Source organism: Xiphophorus couchianus, chromosome 4 (genome assembly GCF_001444195.1).
Source record: "Xiphophorus couchianus chromosome 4, X_couchianus-1.0, whole genome shotgun sequence".
Taxonomy (NCBI): Eukaryota; Metazoa; Chordata; class Actinopteri; order Cyprinodontiformes; family Poeciliidae; genus Xiphophorus; species Xiphophorus couchianus.
The window spans coordinates 8483679-8508257 of NC_040231.1; the positions used below are offsets into that span (position 1 = coordinate 8483679).

At 37.5% G+C, this 24579-nt stretch overlaps 1 long non-coding RNA gene across 2 annotated transcripts in view; it reads right to left on the reverse strand.

The window, feature by feature from the left end:
- The window catches only part of LOC114143523 (uncharacterized), a 92809-nt gene extending 78448 nt beyond the window's left edge, over window positions 1–14361 (reverse strand). For both annotated transcript variants that reach the window (XR_003595266.1, XR_003595265.1), the window contains exon 1: window positions 13959–14361. This is a non-coding gene — a long non-coding RNA (uncharacterized LOC114143523). The remainder of the gene's footprint in view (window positions 1–13958) is intronic.
- Window positions 14362–24579: the final 10218 nt, after the last annotated feature.

The following is a 24579-nucleotide window of genomic DNA, read 5'->3' on the forward strand; positions in this document are numbered from 1 at the left end:
GGCGGATTTCCAACAGAAACCATATTTGTTGCCTTTATTAAACAAATAAAGGCAATAAACATGATCTGTTTGTTGCCTTTATTGTTTGCGATACAGGATTAATAGCAATGTTAAAATATGTTCATGTGTTGAGTGTGCAATTAGTTGGATCAACAATTTAATTCTCCTTTTCCTAAAGGGAGAATGACTTCACTAAATGGAGAAGTGCATAAATGCACTTCTGCCAACAGCTAATGCAAAGTAAGTGATTTTTAGCCAAATATTTGCATTTTTCAGTTAATCAGTCATTTGTTCAATAAAGAGCAGTTGTCAAAATTCTCTCTCTTTCCATCCATCCGATTTTGGTCGTACAGAGGAGGTGATGCCTATCTCAAGCAGTCAATGGACAGGAGACAAGTTAGATCCTCGATGTCGCCAGTCTATCTTGAGGCGCACATACCCCGTCATGCCATAAGGACTGTCCTACTAATTAATCGCCATGTTTTGGACTTTTAGTGTTTGGTATTTTTCTGTGTATTTTAAACAGCAATATAGATTTTTATATTGGGATTGCACCTAGTAAAAAAATTATGCTTTAAACCATAATCTTTTTTATACTAACTTATTGGACCCCTACAGTGTGCTTGTCATGTATTATTACATCTCTGACTTACAGAGTAGGCCTCTTTTTTTTTTTACCTTTAATACACCATGGAAGAAGAAATGTCCTAAAGATTCACTAACAGTATGAGGACAAAAGGCAGAAGAGACAGAGGTGGAACAGCAGGCAAGCAGAGGAGGTGGAAGGAGTGCAGTGGAGCTTTTAAAGCAAGCTGAGCCACCAACTGCTCCTGCACATCTTTTCTCTTATCTTAATAAGTAATGAGTCTGCCACAGGCTGACAATGAAGTATTTTAAAAATAGTTCTAATGTATGACTCTGAAGGAGGTGGTTGGGCATTGATATATGGCACAAACAGGCTTGAAAACAAGTGAAATATTAATGGGCTGTTTCCTTGGAGTTAATGTGGGATTTACCTGATTTCTGTGGTGTGAATCAGCAGCTGGGATGAAGGGGTGGGACGAGGAGGATCACTGAGGGACAAGTTTGGGCGAGTAATAATAAAAGACATAAATATTGCGTGAGTTCAGTCCATTTGATCTGTAAAATAACTGTAAAAAAGACTCCACTTATTTGTTCAGTTTGTAGGAGCTGAATTTTTTCCGTAAATAAATCAAAGCTTTCTGGTTATCTCTATTTTTATAGCTTCTTCATCTCCTGTTTATTAGCTCTTAGCACAGGAATTAACACAATCTATCTCTTTCCCTGTCCCTAATTAATCCTCAGAGACTTTACACTTTGTCAGAGAAGCCTATCATATCTTAACACACCACAAGGGAGCAGCAGTGTGAAAGGAGATAGTATGGTGAGATGACAAACTGCACCACATGCTGGTGAAGAACAACTGTGAATTCTGTCCCTGTTTAGACATTTTCTGGCACCACATTTCTGACGCAACATCCTGTGAGAAAATTATTGTGCGTTTGTTGTTTTACATACCTTATTGCTCATGCAAGGGCTTTTTTATACATTGTATGAGAATATAAGCATGGTCTCCTGTGTAGATAATGTTTCAAGAAAGTTGGTTATGCTACAAAGTTATGGTCTAAGTGGTGCACCCAGGAGAGGAGGCTTAAAACAACAGTGACACACTGAATTAAGAAGTTTTGTTTGAGAGCTGCAGAACCATTCAGGAACGCATGGCAATGCCATTCAGGCACTGGAAAGGTCAATAGTTAGAATAACTTTGTTAGCGGAAAAAGAAATCTCAACTGTATTATCACAAATTGCTTCCAGATTGTTTCTTTCTTTTAGCTATTACCAAAATTGAGTACAGACACTGACACCATTTTAGCAAAATAAAGGGTTTTCTTTTGAAGTGTAGAATGAGAGGCCATTCCCTGAAATCTGAAACTTGGCTCTCTATCTTGTCAAATGTCCATTTTCACACATTGACATAATGTAAAGCTTTGCTTACTGGTTAGCTAAACTCAGTTGCTATTTTACTGCTAAGCATAAATTTTACAATTTCAAATCTGTGTTTGAAATGCATGCGTCTACTGGCGTTTATGGCTCATGAGGTTATTGAAGGACTTATGACTGTAACATAATAATAATAATTGCCCAATATTTCGAACAAGTGGCATATGTTTTTTATTGTTCTTCTGTGACTGTATGATAACCGAACAGCTTTTAAGCTGCTAACCCTACTTTTAATACTCATATATAGACATTTTCTCCTTTTGTAATCATATTTGGTGCCTGCAGGCAAGCTATTCTATACCCAGGTTCTTAAATAATGGTGAGTTTGAAAGTATTCAAAGCATTTTTAAGTGTTTACTTAAATAAATATTTTTTCATGAATTATAGATATAAATGATGATAAAATATTGAAATATCAACTGTCATGTAATTGAGTTTGTTTTACTCTTTCTCCCTATTTGTTTTCGTTCTGTTCCCTGTTTCTGTTCATTGAATGTAACTGCAGCTGAAACCAGAATAACTAAGATAACGTCTTCTGGTCACCTGGAGTCATAGAAAAACATTTTATTTAAATTAGAAAAATGAAGAGAAAGCAGAAAATTACTGTAAAGAGTGAGCTGTTGAAGCACTGCTGTCACAAAATATCTGCAGTGAATTGCAGTATTTTGCATCAAAAAAAGTATTGTATGAAAACTGTAAAAGTACTAAGAAGTGAGATGATTATTGCCTGTTTTAAATAAAAAGAAATCCTATTGTTGTCAATGATGAAGCTCACATTGTTCCTCAGATTAATATTCTAAAAATGCTTTATTAGTAATTGATCAAATATGTTTAGTATATGGTTAAATCATGTCCATGTCCCATCACCATGATTGATTGTTTTTACTTATTTTTCTTATTTATAATTCAAAACAAGGCATAAAATTAAGGAATAACTTGTTTGTGACTGGAAACAATTCAGTATTGTTTTAGTTTTACTAGTTTTCAGTGAACTTTAGAAAAACAAACTGACAGTTACAGTGAACGGAATGCTTTTATTGCCATATCTTTTGCATATGCGTCAGCCATTTTATATTCACATTCATCTACAGTCAAAGTCTTTCATGCAGATTTAATTATTTTTATCATATTTCTCAGAAAATAAGTTCTTAGTTACAGTCACCATCTATTTCAGGCAAAATATTCCACCCTTAGTCACTTTATAATATCCTGTAAGAAGTTCACATTCACCACACTCTAGCTCTGTTTCTTTTTTTTTTACTCCTTCTGAACAGAGTACCACTGCTGGTTGAAATGAAAAGCAAATATTAATATTTGCTGGTGTTACTCTGGAATGTAGACCCAGGGAAGTGTTGTACATTCCATATTTAATGACTTGTTTACTTTCCAGTTCAATGGATCTTTTTTCCTCCCAAATAACGGCATGATGTGGAATGATCTTGATTACATACAAATTACAGCTTTTCTCTCAGTCTAATCTTATTTAACATTGAAAAATGTTGAAATCGTAAAATTTATGCTTAGCAGTAAAATAGCAACTGAGTTTAGCTAACCAGTAAGCAAAGCTTTACGTTATGTCAATGTGTGAAAATGGCTCCTTGCCACTATAGCTTCTAGGCCTGTCGCGATAAACGATAAATCGATTAATCGTACGATAAATTAAAACTATCGACGTCATTTCAATTATCGGCATTATCGTCTCTTCCGGCCTTTTTCTCTTTCTGTTGATGACACCGAATGAAAACAGGCTCAACTCCGGTGCTCTCCACTGACTCCTTCCTTCCTCATTTCCTTAGTGTAAAGCCCAGCACACACGACACGATCTTAGAGCTGTCGGCCCATTTTTAAAACCTGACAGAGACCACACATTAGCCGACAGAGATCCTAGGTATAACGGTTCCATCGGGTTCGTTCCTGCCGTGTGGTGTCCAACAATGGGCACAAAATAATGGCTACAAGTTAAGTGAACTAATTTTAAAACCAGGCATTAATCAATGCTTTACTACAGTCTACCTGCAATGCATGTGGCTAGTGTCAGCGTAAAGTCCTGACTGAATGAAAATCATTATAACCTATTTATGTCACGTTAAGGAAGAACAGCTGAAAAGTTACCGGTTTATCAACTGCAGTAGAAATTTCGCTCCAGCTCCTCCTCTTGTCATTTCTATATTCTTTGCATGTTGAATAAACGTTAATGTTGTTTCCAGGCGGCTGGACTTCGGGTTGCGCCGTGTCAGCTGTTTGGGATTCCCCGACGTAATTTCCCCTCAGAAAGCGCGGAGGAGAATCCGTGCTTTCTGATTGGCTGCCTGTCACATTCAACAGGTGTAGTTAAAGCTCCCAGTCGGGGAAACCCCTGATTTGGATCGGAGCGGCAACGACGATCTACCGTAACACACCACACAATCTTAGAAAGACCAACGTTCTAACATTGTCTTATGGGGAAAAATAGAAGCAAAAAATCTTGTAGTGTGAATTATTGCATTAGGTAGTCGATGTGCCCATTTTCTCTATTTAAATCTAATTATTACTGAAGGGCAACATAATATACAGACTTCATAATCTTTTGGTTGAATGCAGTATTTATTTCCACTTTGGCTTTATGTTGTTTAGTTTTTATCAAGTACATTTTTTATTAATGGAGACTGAGAATCCATTTTGGTTTTGGTTGTTTTGTTTATTTTGTTTATCAGCTCCAGTGTTAAATATTCTTTTGAAAATAAAGTGTATCTATCTTTGGCAGGAAATCACATGCATTATTACGTCATTTCCATTAAATCAGTGTAAAAAGGTCTTCAGACAATATTATCGTTTATCGCAATAATTTTTTGAGACAATTAATCGCTCAGCAAAATTTGCTATCGTGACAGGCCTAATAGCTTCCAAGTAACTTAATGCAAACTGAAAACATGCACACAAAAAAAGCATTTTATTTCATATTCCAAGACTCTTGAAAGTCATTTACCTGTAACACTGGAACTATACATAAAAAGTACTCACATTCATTCATCCTTTTCACATTTTGTTATGTTTCAATATCAAACTGTAATGTACTTGCGATTGTGTGTGACACACCCCCACAAAGTGCTTAGCATCCTGTAATCTGATACCACTAAATAAAATCCATGTTACTATTACTGAAGTAGTAATATTAGCAACAAGATTCTGTACTTAGAAATTTAGAGGGACCCAGTTTTGTGACAGTATTGTTCGTAAAAGGTGCCAAACAAACTTTATTTACTTAAACATCACTTTAAGTAAAATGTTGTCACACCAATGAGCCATGCTGACAAAGCTGGGGAAAGCTAAAAGAATGGCTATTTGCTTTTAATGTCACATACTACATGAAAATAATGAAGAGGCATCCATGTGTAAATATCTGTCATAAACTCAAGTAATTAAGATTATCGATAGTAGTAACTATTTACATACTTGTAATATTTTGTAATAATTGTATTAACTATTTTTAAATAATTTTAATAGTAATTTCAGTTTGATCCTAACATGTTTTTAGATGTATCTTTTGCTCAACTGCTAAATATAGAAGCATCATTTGTCTTAGATTGTTCGTTTCATGTATTTTTGACCAATGATGTACAATTTTGTCCAAATGGTTTTGAGAAGTTGCTTAAAGCTACAATCTCCAACACAGATAAACTGGTTAGTATTGAAGCATCTTTATGAGAAACAGAAAGAATACACTCTACACTTTCTGTCAAGTAGTTGGTCTTCATCACCTCTCAAATTAGAAGATCAATTACTGCAAGATGAGATAAAAGCATTAGCAAATATGAAATAGGTGGTGTGGGGTGACATTTATAGAGTTAGCTCGGGACCAGGGTGGGATCAAAGAGTCTCAGCAATATTAACCAATCTGTCTGTGTCCAGCTCCCACAACACCCTGTAAAAGGTGTTAAATGTGTGTCTTCGGAAAGACAAACTACTGTGCATTTGAGTGTTTCAGTTTGGATGTCTGCTTTTTTCCCCCCTAAATTCTTCCTAATTAGGTTTTTGTTGCTAAAACAAAATCACACAACATTTGTGCTAGCCCTTTTAGGAAATGATGAAAGCTGCTAATCTCAGCCCCCTCAACTGGTGAAACTGTAAACACGCCGCATTCATTACAGATGGTCAGCCTGTTTCTATGAGGGAGGTGTATGGTTCAGAGGATGGTCTTTAATTAAATTCATTGTTGGAAAGCTTCCTTGGTGAGCCTAATAACTCATAGCCAAACCCAATGCTCCTGACAACACTTTAGAAATATGGCACTTTTGCTTGTTAGCTTTTTTCAGTTTTTCCATCCATATTTAAATACACACTGGTGTTTATGCACAGAGAGCTTTAATGATCCATCATACCATGTGGATGAAAGGGCCGAGTCCTCCGCTTCATAGAAAGGAGGAGCAATTTGGCCATCTGCTGGGATTCTTTTCGTTTCCCTGGAGACTCCCATCTGCCTTTACATTATCAATTACAGTTCAGCCATGTCCCTTAACCTCCTGTCACCCATAGTTATTCTACACCCCAAAATACACTCAAATTAATACATGAAGTTATCACTATCCAAAGAGAATGAAAGCAAAAACAAAATGTTATATAAAACTGTGTAATTCTTGGATTGTATATGCTTCTGTTTTCTGTCAACAAAATGATGCTGAAATATGTTCAGAATGTACTGAACTAAATCCTGCATCTTCCATGACCGAAAGAGAGTACATCGAAAGAAAGCAATTTTGCAGCATTTCTTTTAGTCCTAGTAAAAGGTAAAATATATATGCTGAAGTCTCAACCCTTGCTTAAAAATAGCAGCCTGAAAGAATAGACACATAACCACTGGATAAAATATTACTTTCCTTTTTGTATCCTCTCACATCTTTTCTGCTTCATTTGATTTCACACCCATCTAACTAAAATTAGCTGCAAGAGATTTTAAGTCCTCTTTAGTCACCAACAACTTCTACCTTTAGGTCCAGGAGAAAAAGTAAGCCAATCACATCCACTTCCCACACCATCCTGCTATTGCTCTCTAATAAGACATCAGGGTACTTAAACGTCTCTGCTTTACAAAAAGACAGTCACCAAACCTGAATTAACTAGCCCAACCGTTGCCTCCGACCTGGTCTCAAATCCCACAAGATGAGAAAAGTAAAAATAAGACGAAGTTTCACAAGCCAGATTTTCTCCACTTAGTAACTACTCCTGAAAATCCAAAAATGCCCCCCCGTCCCTCAATTGTTTTGGCTATACCATGACTGGATAATTCCTAAAAGCAACCAAGGTACAGCATACTCTCGTGGCATCACTCCTCAAAAATATCTCAAATAATTCCAAACCATCAAAACCACTCAGCAATTCTGCAAGGGTCAACATTTGGTCTGCAGTTCAATGGTCAAACCCACGGTTCCCCTGGATCCAAGGTTGGACAATTGGTCAAAGGTACAAATATTGAGAAATGAAAAGCATAGAAAATATACTGAGATCACTGGGAAATACCAACTAGTACAATTAGAAGGATCTTTATTTAGTTGATATTTATTTCAGTCAAAGTGGAAATGTGAGGAAGCAACTTAGAAGCACATAAGTTCTGTGGTTTTCCAGGAAAAAGTGGTAGCATCTCAAGGGGACAGGTATGTGTGGGAAGAGGACCCTTGTCAAGTGCATGGCGCCTCATTAAAATGTAGACAGGTGCTCGTTTGATGAGTTCATAAGCAGTTCAGCAACAGCCTGGAAGTAGTGCACTTTACAAGACTGTTCAAAGATCTTTGACATCTGAGGAGAGCCAGAGAGTCCAATAATCCTACTTTCAGAATGCGAGTCTTTCCTCCGAGATCAATCCCAGATCGAAACATCAAATAGAACTGCTGCTTTTCTCTTTCTAAACCTCCTCTCCACCCCTTACAAAAATCACTTACTAGATGCTATTAGACAAGCTGGTAAAAGTGTCATTACCACTGGGAAGGGGGGATGGATAGATTTCCGTCAAATCGTGGAATATTCTCCACTCGTTTAAGCCTATAGTTAAGAGTGCAGCATTATTGATAAGACTGTGTTCTGGGCACAACTCTGTGCCCAAAGGCCCAAAGGGAAGCAATCCACAGAAGTGGGCTTTCATGTTCATCTATGTACAAGAACAAAGCGAGGATTTAGCCTGCGACTTTGATCCACAGAGTTGGAGGAGTGTTTTAATTCTTTATTTTTTACTCAACCCTTGGGAAAACCCTGTGCTCAGTTGGTGTTTTGTGAGAAGTGCCACAGAAGTGTCGCCTCTGGCATGCCAGATGATCCCTCACACTGTCCTTTGCCTTGCAGACAAGACTAGGGAAGATTTTCATCACTACCAGGCATAGCAGCACATCGCTATATTACAGTAGGGTTCAAAAAGATTTCTGTTGACATTAGAAATGAGTTTTACATTTAGATATCAAGATGATTGCATATGTTTATCAGATTACAGAGTAACTAGCTGGATTTGTCATGTCCAGTCAGTATTAACTACCATCTTCTAGCCCTCCCAGGTAATAAGGTTATTTAATTCTAGTCTCTTTTAATCTGAACTGATGTTTCAGTTTGACGACAAACCAGTCAATCTGTTTGCATTGATGCTGTCATTTCTGGAGGCAAGAATCGGTTCAGGTTAAATAGCAGATATGTTGGGAAACATGTTTCATCCATCTCTAAGGTTTATAAGTAGATTACCTTTTGTAATTCGTTTTGTTACACCAGTCAATAAGCTTCCAATGCAAATGTGGTTCATTTGTATTTGAATTGATGTCCTGTCCCCATTAACTTATGCCTTTAATGCATTCTGGTACATTAGTAAATAGACTTGCTGGATTAATCATTAGTTCATTGGGATCATTTGCTTTCCTTGTGCTTAATCGAATCTCTGACATTGGTAATAAGGGCAGACTTCACAGGCCTCCATGGAGACTACCTTATATTTTCTTTCACTATCATATTGTATTTTTCTGGTGGAAAAAAAGATAGTTGTAAATGTTCAACTTCTGTTTTGATTTATAATTTGATCATGTATGTTACTTTGAAATCTTTTTTCTTCTACTTCTTTAGATTCTCACCTTTTCTCTGCAATCACTTTTCCTTTTGCAGATCCTGATAATTGATGATTCTTTTGTCTCAAGCATAAAACCTCTGAATAAGGTCTATGAGCATTACTTATTTAGTTCTAATTAATTAAAGTTTACCTGGCTGAATTTAATATGAGTTTGCTATGCCAGCTTAGAAGAGGATTTATGGCCTGACTATGAGATATTTTTTTTACAAGTTTATAGTTGACAAAAAATTTTAATTGGACAAAATTAAAATTAAGAGAATTTTATGTGCAAGTCAGGCTGTGGAGCAAAGGGTGTGTTGGATTGAAGCAACTCCAAAAAACATTGAAGTGTGAATACAATTTAGCAATTATTTAACTTTCTACATTTAGTTTGGTAGGTTAAAAAAAGTGTGATACGAGTTAACCGACTTCATATATTTGTCAGACTACAAAGGCAATACGTTTTTTTTTTCAAGCAAAATCTATATTACATTGTTCATTAGCTGTTAATTCAACATGCTGTGACTTGAGCCAACAATGGGCTGAGTGACTTATGAATACAATAATGGTTAAAGCAAGAGAAGCCAACAATTTCATGGCTGTTTTTTTTAGTTACTAGAGTTTAATGTATTGCAATACATGCCTCGTGCCCATTTTGAGTTTTGTGATGTGCTCTCAGTAAATAGAACCAAGATCCATTCTGTGTGAGGGACATGGCCTGGAATACCAACATCATGCAGTAGGATGCTTAACAGTTCCCTTGTGTTGATTGATATAGCTGTACATCTGCTGCTGATGTTTTTAAAACAATTAGACACATAGCTAAGATTTCGGGTTTTTTGCACCAGTTGCTGTAAAACAGATTTCTGTCTGTGTTTTCTTGCAGTCATTCATCAGCTAAGGAATTATGTGTATCTACAGTGCAAGAGTTAGAGGAGCCACTAAGCACCGCTTGACGTTTTCTGCACAAAGAAGTCCTTTGAAAAGGTATCCTTAACCTACCCCAAAAAGCAGTTATGTGCTCCTTTTGTTTTCTCACCATCCCTAAAATGCATCCATCTCCTTAATGGGTATTTTTTTTAGAAGAACATGTTTCAGAGTATTGCAACAGCAGGCAAGGAAGATCATGGACAAAGTCGGGACACACAGGTCTTTAAAAAGCAAGATTAATACCCCGGCAAAGATGATCTCATAGTTAAGTGTTTTCTGTTGTATTTACACATCCGCCCAGCTTGTCAGACTTGTGCCTGTCTCTGAGAAATGGAACCGACACATCGTGACACTAATGCATCACTGAAAATATTTGAAATGAAAAAAAGCTCATGCTACAGCGAGCCAAAGAGAGACATGCAAACACTCCATTTGACATTGACACAATGGCACCTCTGCTCAATACAAATACTGTTATTCCCTCCCAACCAACGTCTCCGTTCTTCCCTTTGACGGAGGAGTCACACAGAAGAAAATCTACCGCACTCGGAGCAAACTAATGACATGTATAAACGACATTAGACTATTCAATTCAATGCTTTAATAATTCATAATAAGGGATTGCCCGATTTGAAAGGGACATTTTGTGTGAAAAACGATCGCATTAATTCAGGTTTAATTCAAATCTAAACTGTCTAAACACCCACCTTTTATTGAATCTTAGTGTTAAATTTTAACCATTTCACAGGAATAACTCACATGTTGATTTTATAGTATAGCATGACCTGGTCTTCAGTGTTTTCTAAACATAATTAAGTGTAAGTGTACATAAAATACATCATTCATCAAACAAACACAAGGTCCAAAAGGAGAAGCTGCAGGTTACAAACTTAAGGCCTGTTTCTATAGAATTTAAGAGCCTGGTCCTACAACTCAAATACAATTCAGTAAATGTTCATCAAGAAGTGTGACAACTTCTGTAAAAACAGGTGTTTTAGCAGATTGCTGGTGTGGATCAATGCTCTTTGGCCATTATTTTCCCAGCAATAAGAAAGTGCATTATCCCATTCAAGTCTGAGTGAATTTCCTCAACTTTCTTTGTGGGGTTTAAATTACCCACAGGCCAGAGATTGTCTGCCATAACCTTGTGATACATGGCTGGCCTTTAAAACAGGGTTTCTTACCATTTCACTATCTAACCTTTTTGCTAAACCCTATAACTTCTCAAAATGTTCTAGCACTGTTGTTTAAGAGATTACTATGCGTTCCAGTGAAGTGTATGAAGGGTTAGTGGCTGATCCCACTTGGATGAGGGGTTAGATTGCTTAATGGCAGTAAAAATGTGACCTCGTTTCTTTTTTATCTTCCATAATAACAAAGTAAAATAAGGTTTAAAGAGCATTCATGTATACATAGAAGGAAATGGATTTTACAATCAGGTGATGCTGCCCTCAGTGTTCAGAGCTAATCAGACTGCATTGTTATAAAATGACTGGTTGGGTCCAAACCTTTCACCTCTGCTTCATAAATGTACATGAAGGCTGTCCAAAATTACAGGGGTTTCAGCCATTTCATGAGAAATCAAATGTAATAGCTGCTCATCTGTTAACATAAACACCTCTGGACACTCAACCTACACAACAGCATATACATAAAGACTATTATTTTGGTTATGGTCACTTTGTATGTCCTTTATTATCATGCAGCATCATGATAATGATGGGTGAATGGAAAATCCTAATCTTATACAGCTCTCACGAATTTGAGGCATTTGTGTGATAAAGTCTTTGCAGCAAACAAATTCAGTTGTGAAATCTTTGCAGGTGACAGTGATGTGTATGGCTCAAAGGACCACTAAACATTGAAGGGAAGCACAGTTGCATAGCATACTAAACATGCAAGCGATTTTGATAAATAAGAATTGAATTGAGTTTCAGCTGTGACATGTTGATTGATCAAAAAGCTCATGGCTAAGGCCTCCCTTCTCCCCTGTCTTATTTATCCTTTGTCAAATGGTTTCAAAATCAATACTAGCCTTGTACACAACCTTTTCTGCTGCGGGCACTCGAAGAGGACTAAAAAAAAGAAAGAGGAGAAAAAGAAAAACACCTGCTCTCTGGGTGATCGTTACTAATTTTTCCTGTCAAACATGTGAACACAGAGTAATTATTTTCTGTGTGGTTTCAGGGCATAGCAGATTATTGTACAATCGATTTAGATAACTTCTGAGTGGGCCTGGAAAATGAAATCGCCCCAAACCACACAAGTCAGACAGGAGAGGTGATCTATCAGTCGCTGAGGCGAATAACTCAACTTAAAGATGTCGTGCCTGGGATGAGCCGGATTTTTCCATTCGAGAGTAAAGGAAGCATAGCTCCTTGTCACACTGAGACTTAGAAGTTATTTTTATTTTGGTCTAGAGCAGAGATGTTGCATTTTACAGAGCTGCTTGACATCTTGACGAGCTATGCAAGTAAACTTATTTGATCTGGATATAATGTTATCATCAAAAGTATTTATTTGTTCCTCATAACATCCTTATGTGAAAGGAGGAAGAATTGTATCATAGGTCTTTTGAAACTAACTATTGTTGTGGAAAAGATTGAAATTTAATATCAATGCTGCACAAATTAAGAAAAACAAAAATGTATCTTAGGAACTCCTTTAGTCATAATTACTAAAACTAAATGTGACCAAATGCCTTCTACCCTTCTCACCACTCTAGAAACTATGCACCTACAGTTGAAAACATGGTTTACATACATCTTCTCAACACAAACAATTATTTCTACACATACGCTCAACACATGGTGTCTATCTATCTTCACAGGGGCTTTGCATTGATTTCCATTCATTTTTAATTATTTCTACAGCCTAACTGACTCTTGCTCTAAACCACAGGTGTCAAACTCCAGTCCTCAAGGGCCGGTGTCCTGCAGTTTTTAGATGCGCCACAGGTACAAAACACTGGAATGAAATGGCTTAATTACCTCCTCCTTGTATAGATCAGTTCTCCAGAGCCTTAATGACCTAATTATTCTGTTCAGGTGTGGTGCAGCAGAGGAACATCTAAAAGTTGCAGGACACCGGCCCTTGAGGACTGGAGTTTGACACCCCTGCAAACCCTAGCTAGTACATGCTGTACCTAATGCTAACCTAAACCCAATTCACACCTTATTTCTAAACCTAACCACAAAACAGCACTTCTTTTATGTGGCCTGAGCTTTTGGCCCCACAAGGAGCAGTGTGTCCTCACAACATATGTATTTCTTGCAAAAATGTGTTGGCCTAACAAGGTGCTAAATGCTAACATACACACAGGCCAAATGGTTGAAGGTCACACAAACACAGGATGCTGTTACGTCATTGTTGCCTGCCTACTTTGATGCTGAATGCAGTCTGAATTTATTAAGCTCAATCACGCAATTAGGATACCATCTTAAGATTTTTTTTTTTGTAGCACAGATCTCCCCTGGCACATGTACACAACTGTAGCACTCACTTAATGCACTTGGCATTAAGGAAGTAGTTAGTTCTTTAAATATAATGGTATCTCTACTTTCAGTAGAGTGAGCTCTCCCACCACAAACTGTAGAATGAAACCCAAAAGTCTAATTTAAATTCTTACTTCACCAAGTAAGTAAATTTACCTTCATTCATGCACAACGCAATTACAGATACCCTTGGCAGTCAGATCAGAGCTTAGGTTAAAGATAAAGTGTGTCTTGAACTCAGCAAAATTACCAGAAGCTTCAACAAAGTATCCAACTGTTTACTTGTTGATAATTTAAAAAATAAAACTTATACCACTTGGCAGTTGTGTTTCAACTTAAATCTTAAATCAAAGAGTACTTTTAGCCAATCTAAAACAAAAGGGAAATTAAAGTAGGCATCTAACAAAGATTCAGTCAGTTCACTAAAGGCCCGAGAGAAGTACGAGCGTTTTTCCACTTACCAGATGAACGTCCCTGGTAAGGAATGACCCCAAACTCCTGAGAGCGTCCGGGAAAAAAACGTTCTCACCACAACCAGTACGATTCCATCAGAATTTCTTCCTTCGAGTTCCTATAACCCCAACCGAGGTCTCTACTCTTTGCATTGGCAAGCCGCCAATGCTTCAGCCAAGTCCTGTTGGCAGTTAGCTTTAGCCGCTGAGCTAGCAGATAGATAATCCCCTCTCAATCGAGTTCGTCATTCACACCACTCCACAATTCCGTCAGGTTCACGGGAGAATCCTGTCCGCACATTTCCACCTCACGAACACAAACGAAGTTCTTGCGAGTCCATATGAGTTTCACTTTACACATTGGCAACTCACTCTTTTCTTCCTCCAGCCAACCTCTAACTCCTCTCCTCCATAGTTCTCCTTTACTTCCGGTTTCTCTCTCTTCTTCTTCACATACCAGAATCTGCTTTCAAATAAAATTGAACCACGCATACGGGAACTACCGTAGACACTTTCCCAATCATTAAAGCAGTTTCCATCTAATCATACATTACAGTTATATATTATATAATATAAATATTAACAAACAGCCATGACATTTCTAATATAATGTATTTGCTCTCCTTGTCTGGTGTATCAGTTTAAATGGAAACATTTGTCTTGATAAGCCTGTAGCTATCATTACTCTCTAGATGTTCAAAGTTTGTCAAATTGTTTAATAACCTAACCTTCTCATCAACATTTCCACAACCTTATCATTGACCTGTCTGCTAAGATTCCTGATTTTATCAATGCGCTGATGTTCTCTAACAAACCTACTAGGCCTTCACAAAACATCTGGATTTATACTAATCATTACAACACATTTCATTACAATTAGGTCAAACATTAGTAATAAATAACTATATGACTTCAGAAAGCTATTGGAAGCACTATATTTTCCAAAGAGGTATTATAGTAAATAAGACTGAATACAAATGTGCTATTTTTTAAATTTATAATAATTTTTGCTATTTGTGTAATATTGTGTTGGCAGTTACATAGAATCTCAGCAGTTAACATAAGTGATTATAATGTTTTATCTCAAACTGGATGCTATTTATAGCGACAGCAAAGGGTCACGTGTGATTTGAATTTGAACTTCAGTACCTGTCTGAGACATCAGCCACTTAAATAAAATCACTAAAATTCTTTGTGCTCCTTTCTCTATATCAAACGCAGATAGACAGATAGAGGTGTACATTTAAAGCAAATGTACTATTTGAAACAATTTACCATTATAGTTTGATTTGTTTTTACTTAAAAGACTAAATGGCACCATAGTGAAAGAAAGGGGGAAAACCTACGTACCTGTTTGACCTAATCAAGTCTAACTGTACACAAGTGTGACCCTGCGTGACATGGACAAGATGGCCCCTTAGTCATTCATGCTTCTCCCCGTTTGTTTGGGTAACTGTCGTCTATTCTGTATCCACGTAAAACCAAAGCAGAGAAGCACTTATGAGTAAGTGTTCTCCCTCCAGAGCTGGCAAGTAACTGAGCCAAGTGTTTACAAAGAGAGCTGGACATTTATGAGCCGTTTACAAGACACTTGATTCAAGTAGAATGACTTGTCTCAAATTTTTAATGATCTTATTGAAATTAAATTTGAGACCATGCCACAGTTTTACTATTAACCTGTCCATGGCTGCCTCTACAGATGTAACCTAAGCCCAAACTCTACATTTTTCCATTCACTCCCCATACTCCATTGCTATAGGGAAGGAAGGGAGTGTTTATCAGATAGGGGTGACGCTGCCCTCGAGTCCGACTCAGAACACAGACAGGACAGTCAGATGATTTGTAGCATGCTGGGCATATACAGACTTTTAAATAAATTTCTTGTTTCATTTTTGAGCCAGTGGAAACCCAGACTGTCTGATCCTCCCTAAACAATGGGTTAAAGAACTGTAGCAGCTGTACTTGGTGAAACAGTTTGTTCAGGTGTATTGGGACACATCAAAACAGATGTAAAGCATGGGATAACTGTTGGAGTCTTACCATCAGACTGAAAGTAGAATGAGTTCTGGGTTTATTGCAGCTGATATTTATAATAGAGGAGGAAGGGAATCAAACCCAGTTATTTAGACAGCTGGGGACATTTTATTTTCTCTCTCTGAAACGTCAGTTGTGTGGAACCATTAGGGAGGAAGCTCCAGGAAGTGGCTCTCCATATGCTGCACAATTAGTCAGGATGGGAGGCAGGCTGAGCCAAACCTTGTTATGCCCTGGTCAGCACACGTAATTATCATTGCTTTGGATATCCATTACAGTCCAGTTGATGGGAGTGGGCAGTTTGTGAGAGAGAAGATAGGTTTTAGTAGTTTATGCACTTGCTCCACCATCAAAAGATACATTATGTAGCAATTGGCTAACTGTAACCATAAACAGAAATGTTCAAAATAGTTTTCTAATTAATAATTAGTAATTACTGTATCTCTTTGAGTATTTCCTTGCTGGTGACAATTAAGTTTTGTTCCATACATGTTCAACTGGAACATGCTTGGAACAAAAACTGGAAACTTATCATGACATTACATGATGATTCTCTCACTCTCCCTCATTTGTACATGGGAACAAATTACATTTCTTAATTTAACAAATAATATATTTATATTTGACCTATTTGCAATTCTTATGCAGCAGATAGCCTATTTATAAATGTTTTATCCAATTAACATTTACAGTTGCTTAGATTCTACTGCAGAAGTGATGTATCTCCATTTTTAAAAAGATTGCTGAGATTTTCTGAGAAAAAAGTCAGAATTCTGCGATTAAAGTCTGAATTTTTTTTTTTCAGTGGCCCTAATCCTCTTCCGTATGCATCACACAAGAACAAACGTTTTTAAACAAACAAAAAATGGGGCCTCTTGTTCAAACAAAAGTGTGTTGGTCCAATATCTGCTGAGCCTGTTGAGCTATACAGTAAATAGACATTATAACCAGTGGTACTTTTCACTGTTCTTACACATATACATTACTCTCAAAAGCTTTATTTTGTGAAAAAAGGTTTATTTGGAAATGTTTCTTCAATCTAAATTTGCTTTGTAAAGGTTTATTTTATGTATTTGATCTCTTCAGAGATTAGTTCTGCATTAGCTTTTATTTGCTCTATGTAAATATGAACTGCATAGCTCTCCACCATAGCAAAAGACAGATTCAGGTTTCATCTGTAGTTTTTACAAAGAGTCTTATTTCAGGAAGAAATTCCATGTTCAATTAGAGGACTTGATTATTCATTTGAGAGCCATTGATTATAGGCAATGTGTTGTCAGCATCCTCATTATTCCCTTTGGAGGATAAGAGTTCTTTGTCAAGATGCATGATGACTCGATGATGTGTACCTCTTAGCGGTATGACATCTTCATCCATCATGGAAATTTTGGATCTCTCAATCTCCATTCCCTTAGTGCTCAATCACGCCTTCCTCAGCGACTGACAGGCGGCCACTGTAACATGCAGGAAGAGCAGCAGATGAGCTCTCCATTAATGAAAAAATAACACATCAAACAATACAAATGGGTGCAAAGAAGTGAGAGCACTTCAGAAATGCCCAGATAATTAGACTGTCCAGCAGCAGATTGATGGATGCACTATAATTACCTTTGTGTTATTATTTCAGGGCCAGGCAAAAAGGAAAAGCTGCTTTGAGTTGCACCGATTCATTAATCTCATTAATGTGTGGAATAAATATCATTTTATCAGACATTCCAGAGGTGCCGCTGGTGTGTGTGGTTAGAGCCACGATTCAGAACTGTCAGCAAGAGCATAACACACTGTTAGTTTATGTTTTCAAACCACGGGATAGCTGAAAAGCCCACTGAGACCAAAAGGTCACTAAGCATTATCATGAAACAACTGCAAAAAAGAAAATTTCTCTTAAAGGTGCCTCAGCGTTTTACAAATTGACCACTAGAACCGACCACACCCCAAAGTCCGGGAGACCAAAGTCACTAACTGGCTTTCTATGGCGGTTACACTTAACCAACCAGAGGGCTCATGTCATGCTCTAAAGTATAATTTAAAGCAAATATACTTATGTTAAGTATTTTGCTCAAAACAAAAATTTTATTTACAGTTTTTCTCAGTTGCTTTGGTGCGTTTCTCAGAACAGAATTGAAATTCTCAAAACTACTCGTTCAATCTTCAAATCAATTTCTCACTTGTGCACAATAAAAAAAGCAGTTTCCTGTCCCTTTGAGAAAGTTGCACTTTTGTACATCATTCAAGTTATGTACAATTCTCAGATGTTTCCTGTATTTTCAATTGCTTGTGTCATGTTAATCAAAATATATTATACGGATCTCTGTTGAACTGTTTTGACCTTCACAAGATTTGAGAACAATGTAGTTCTCATTGTTAACTACATGTCAACTAAAGGTTTTAGCATGCTAAATGTTTGAACAAGTTGTCAATCATATTTTTATTCATTTCCGTAGATTTTTTTAAGTCTGTCCTGAACTGATAAATTGCTCCCACGTAAATTTCTCCAACAATGTGTGCACCAGTAGATAAACCAATGATGAACCAGTTTTTTTAAAATAGATTGAAGGTATTTTTCAAGAACCATCAGCTAGCAAGTATATAGCATAGAGAACAACATAATGTTGCATTTCTGACAATGAAGTTAAATGCTTCCACCATCATAGACTGCATTGACAGATCAGACTAATAAAGAAATTAATACAAAAATTTGGGCTGAATGAAAGCAATGTTATATCAGCTTGATGGTTGCTATTTTCAAAAGGTCATTTTAATCTGACAAATTAGTTTCATTGAAGCGCATGCTCTAATTTATTGAATATGTCTGTACAATCATTTCCCTGACCATGCCTTTGCTGGGGTTGCTGACAAGAAGCACTCTATGCCCCCCTCTGTTGTAGATGAACAACAGTGTAGCAGCAGGCTACGGATCCCAACAATATCATGTCCTATCGCCCTGCAGGTGGTTCAGTTTGTCAATGAGAGGAAATGGGATCTTTACACCCAATTTGAGGTGAAGTGACTCAGAGTTTACTTGTAGGATATCCCGTGACCCCGGCATAATGACTTCCAGACTGCAGGTGGTCCTGTTCTTGTGTGGCAGTGATAGGACGCCATACACAGACTTAATCACATTTTCTGCCTGCCTTGGCAGCCTCTTATGCGGTTGATCATTTTTCTGTATTTCAGTACATATCTTTTCTTAATTAACACATGTTAAGTAATATTTGATATTTGACTAGCCCCTTGTCCAGGTGTTAATGTATCACATTCTAGGGGTTTGTCTTTCCTGTTGAATTTTTCCTGTCAGCAGCTGATTGTATCATTTTCTGTAACTACTGCCTTGCGATTTCTATAGGACAACTGTTAAGTTTACAAGAGAACCTTTCTTTAAATTTTTACGCATTGGAAAAACATTGAAGTCACCAGTTTATCGATCAAGAAAAGGTGGTCATAATACCAACAGGTATACATCTATATTCTGAAATTCCTCTTTAATGTAAGCCATAACCACGGAGCTTTACATTAGACAACTTGATTATGAGGCATCCAATTAAAAAAAATCCCAATCTTCCTGTTACGAGTTTCTGCATTACAGTATATGGCCTGAGTAAAACTAAGGTAGGCTTTAACTTTGAGTGTCCCATCATCACATAGGGCCACATTAAAATTTTACAGGAGACATGATGGTCTAACAAAACGAACACAAGCAGCCAGAAACAGACCAGTCAAAAGTACTGATACTGTATTTTTGATTAACTACTAAACTGATTTTAATACTTCCAGGAAACAAGATGAAAGCTTTTCTTTTTGAGTAGCGCAGTCTTAAATGCACAAGTAATTTTTACAAAGTAGGATATTTTCTCAAATATTAACACAAGCAAGAGTAAACCACTAAAACAACTAAAAAATACTACAAAAAATAAAAATAAATCCATTGACATGACATTGCTTTACTTTGTAACTCAGTCAAACAAAATTATAATGTCCTGTATTTCAGAGGGAAGAGGGACTCCATAGTTCCTGGCTTCTGTGGACATGAGCTTCTTGTCCCAGTGTTGGGATGATGTTGATCTAAGAGAGTTGAGCTCCTGAGGCATGCCTGAGAAAGTTTATCATTGGTTGGGGGAGGCTTGGGCAGTAGAAACCCATGAAACCTGCCATCCCGGCCATAATTGGAGGTCATTAATCATGTGAGGCCATCCTGCAGTGAATAGTTCTGTGTTTCTCTTTGCTGTTTGGCCAGCAGAGAGATGTTGCCTGCATAGACCGGGACCTCGAGTCACGCTGGAAACCGTTTGGTTAGGGTATTTCTTTTAAACCAACATTTCTGTATGGAGTTTTAGTGATTAGCTTTCACTCCTTGTGGAAAAATCTTTAATGCATCAGTCATAGAAATGTTTTTTTTATTATTATTATTTAATGTGAAGGAATCAAATAAAATTTAGGATTTTATTTACAGTAATCATTAATCAAAGTTGTAAAAAAAGGCTTCACATATCTGTGGATTTTCAAGGAAGGTTTTGGCCATTACTGTCATTTTAGGATCCCAAATATTAGGAGGCAAGATGATAACCATAAATGTGCTTGTTGCAGCACTAACCCTTGGACTGCAAGCTGAGAAAATGTTTTTTGTTTCTTTTTGGCATACAATTCTCCAATTTGGAAATTAAATAAATTAAAATTTGCATATGCATAAGATTGTACATTGGAAAAGCATTTTATACAACAAAAAATCTCCACAATGCCTCATTTTGAAATCTTGTTAATGACTTCCAATTATTTCAGCTCAACACTTTAGCTCATAGATATGAATTAGATGTGGGAGTATATTTGAAAGCTGGAAATCACAACCCCCCGGTCCAGCTGCTATTGATCGTAGCAGTGGAAAATCCATAGCGGCTGATTTGTGAACCATTAAGTTTTGAACCCAAAGCTTATAATGTTCATATTCACAGCTTTCCTCAGTGCTGATGAGGGCGAGGGTGGGATAAAGAGGCAGAGGGTTAGAGCATTAGATGCTGAGGGGGGGTTGGAGGCGGGCTGTTAGGGAATGAATGAGAAAAAAACAGAGGGATTGAAGATCATTGAACGAATCGATTCCGCTTTAACTGGAAGATGGCCTATAAATGCAACAGAACAATGAGAAAGAGCACAAAGGGAGCAATTTGTTATTATCATATTTACAACTCTGGTCTAATTCAGCTTTAAATTTATAAGTTGGGTCCATTAGAGAAGAAAGGAACCTCTACCTGTTCTGAATTCAGATGCAAGACCAAATAAGCAGAGCTTTTTTAGAGGCACTCTTAATATTTTGTGTTGGTCTGTGACAGCTCTGTTCCTTCTTCTCTTTCTGGTCAGCCTGAGGTTGTGTCACACCATTACCTCCATAATATTTCTATACTGTCACTATTTAATTGCAATCTAACTAGAAATTAAAGACACCTGGCAGCTAGCATGCAAGCTCAATATTATGCTGTGGAAAATCCAGCAATGACAAATTCCTGAGTGAACCAAAATGATAATTAATGATTTCTACAACAAGAAGCCATTACACCAGAGGCGTCAAAAAAGTCATGAAGAAACATTAATCACATCCATCATTGCACGTTCTCAGTTACACATTCGCTCCTCTTTTGATCATCACCTTTTCACTAAATGGAACCACAAACTGTGACAAATCCCGAGGGAAACGCTAGTATGTTTTTCATCCAAATTTTGATTTCATCTAACTGTGAGCTACAGATGAAAATTGCAACTCACTCAAAGAAAGCCATTGAGATCTCCTGGACGTCGCCCATCCGATGGCAGTAATGGAGTGTTTTTAGAGGGAGAAAACTCCAAGCACAGTAGGAAACAGTTGGGTCTTTTACTGCACATGTATGTTCAAAAAGCCACCTTTGTTTTTCAGTAAAATAATATATTGTCAACTTAATGAGAACTTGTGCTTAATTTTTTTTGAACATTTAATTCAAAGATGAAAAAGACATTGTTATTGTTCAGAAGTTGCAGTTTTTGTCAGGAAGTGGTGTGTTGAGAGTGGTGAGGCAGACGCTGTAGACCCAGGATGTGGTAAATTAATGGCTTTAATGATGAATATGTCTGAATATTCAAACTAGTCCAAAACCCTGTCAGCACAGCAGAGCGGGAAAACAAAGCTCAGCACTGGTAGCACAGGTACACTAATGGACATGAAGGAAAAAACAAACGACTGACTGTTGGTAGACGAGGACCCAACGACGAACAGACACAAAGGTGACACTAAATACACTGGGGGTAATCAGAGAACAAGAAACACCTGGGAACTAATCAACGGGAGGACAGGACAAGGAAAACTCTAAATAAATACACAGACAACACAGAACATGACAGTTTTAGATTAATAATTTTTTTTTTTACATATTTCTTGAAACTGTCACTATGTCGTGACAGTATGGTTTCGGAGCCAGGAGGAGGGTCTCAGTGCTGTCAATCACAATCTCTTGTTGAGCTGCTCATTCTCTGTCTCTGATATGGCATAGCTACTTCTTGATGTTAGAGCATGTCATGGATGCTAGGATAGTTAGAATGTCCACCGATGATGCCGGATACACATTTTTTCTATAACAGTAAGTTGTTTTTCCACCATTAGCACATTGAGCAGAGAGTACATAAGGATGATTGAGGGCGCTAAGACCCTCCTCCTAGCTCTGACTGATTGGTTTTGGTCGGAAGCGGTGCATTTCTTCAGATGGCAATCATAGCTCAGGAGAGGCAGTGGAGGAGATCAATCTTTTTACAGATTATCTGTCTTATGCTATCATGACATGGTGACTGTTTAAAAAATATGTTAAAAAAATAATAATAAATGCTACATACGGCAGCTGTAACTGACATACAGGTAAAAAAATCAGCAAGGGAAACAGTATTTAGTTTATTATAAAATTTAATTTAAAGTACATTTTACTGAACCATTGTTTAACAGTCTATCAGTCAAAGGAAAGATCATGATTCAGTTTAAGCAAAGAGATGGTATATGCTCATAAAACAGTAAGGATTCATTTAAGAATCTGGAAAAGCAGGATAGATTCTCCCTGCTCCCTCAAAGATGTGTTGAGTGGCGTCCTAATCAAAAATCAATGTGCCCACTTGACTAGGCCCACAAGGCTTCTGTAGCGGGTTATGTAATCTGATAATATCAATCATAACTGTGTTAGAGGCAATCTGTCTGAGTTTCACAGGACTGGGGTCAGTGAGTAGTGAGAGGGAAGGATGAGGAAGCCTTGGCCTCCCATGCCATCAATTACCACTTATTATGAGGAGCTGCTTACTCCCGCAGAGTTGTGTACCCCCCGACCCCACCGCCACTATAAATAATATTAACAGGACCAACCCCATCAATCAATACTATCACAGCTGTATTGTTCCAGCCTAAATGGCAGCTTCCATGGCTCTCCAGCCTCGATCAATGACCGTGGCTCCTACCGTTAGCACAAGATGGTAAATCTAGCTCTTGTTGAGCCCAGGGGTCTTCAGACTGACTTCTCCTGCTTCTGCAACATTTCTTATCTTCTAGTTCTGTGGCTGTCAATCTCTTTAATTCTGTTTTGGCTGTACTCCACTTGAAATATTACATACGCATTATCATCCTCGCAAAGGTAAATGTGCTATTTTTCTGAAAACCAAATTGGTAAAATATCATTTAAAGAAGCTGGATCTAGATCCTTAATATCAAGACTCTTGAAAGATGGTTTATCAACTAACTTACTCTTTTGAAAATCAAATAGTGCTTCGAAATGACCGCTTATACAAAATAAACTTACTGTGCATTGCCTATGTCACCTTTAAGTTGATCTCCCACTAGTCCCAGTAGTGCTGTCTGAAGGTGCTGCATCTCCAGTCTCTGCTGAAGTCACACTGGCTTGTTAACAGTATGAAGCACACATAGCGGAAGTGTCAGAATAGTGTCCAAAAAAAGTGATTATGCAGAATTAATGAGTCAGTTAATGATTCGCTTCCCTCCTCTTTTCCACTTCGTAGTGAAATTTCCTGTTGTAAAGGATGTGCTATGAGTACAAACAGCTTAATTTCACAATCGTGTCGGTGGTGGTGGGGGAGGTTCTGCGTGGGGGCGGAGGCGAATGCTAACAAAGTATTTACAAAATATTTTCATTCACTTTGAGCAGATAGTGATCACAGGAGAAGGTTTATTTCATCTATTGATTACTAGAACTATCATGATCAGTGCTAGTTTCTTTTTTTATTTTTTGTGTGTGTCTGACTGTCCACTATTTATGTTTCCTTCCTGTCTCAGCTGAAGGAGCCATGAAGGAATAACACTGAATTCTCTGTATTATTTATCAAGCAGTGATATTGACCTGCTTTATGGGCCCAAACTACTTCAGAATGTTTACAAAGGTGATATGCTGAAACTGGAAAGTGTAGTGTGCATGTACAGTATATTTGCTTACACTTTATTCTTGTGCATTCAGTGGAGGAGCCAAGCTCAGTCCAACCTCATCAGGAACTTCAAATGCTGGCCTTACACTGACCTGCAGACTTCAAAGCTTGATCAAGCCTTCCACAGACAAGGAATTCTGTGGTTCAAGCAATTTGTTAAACAGGAGAG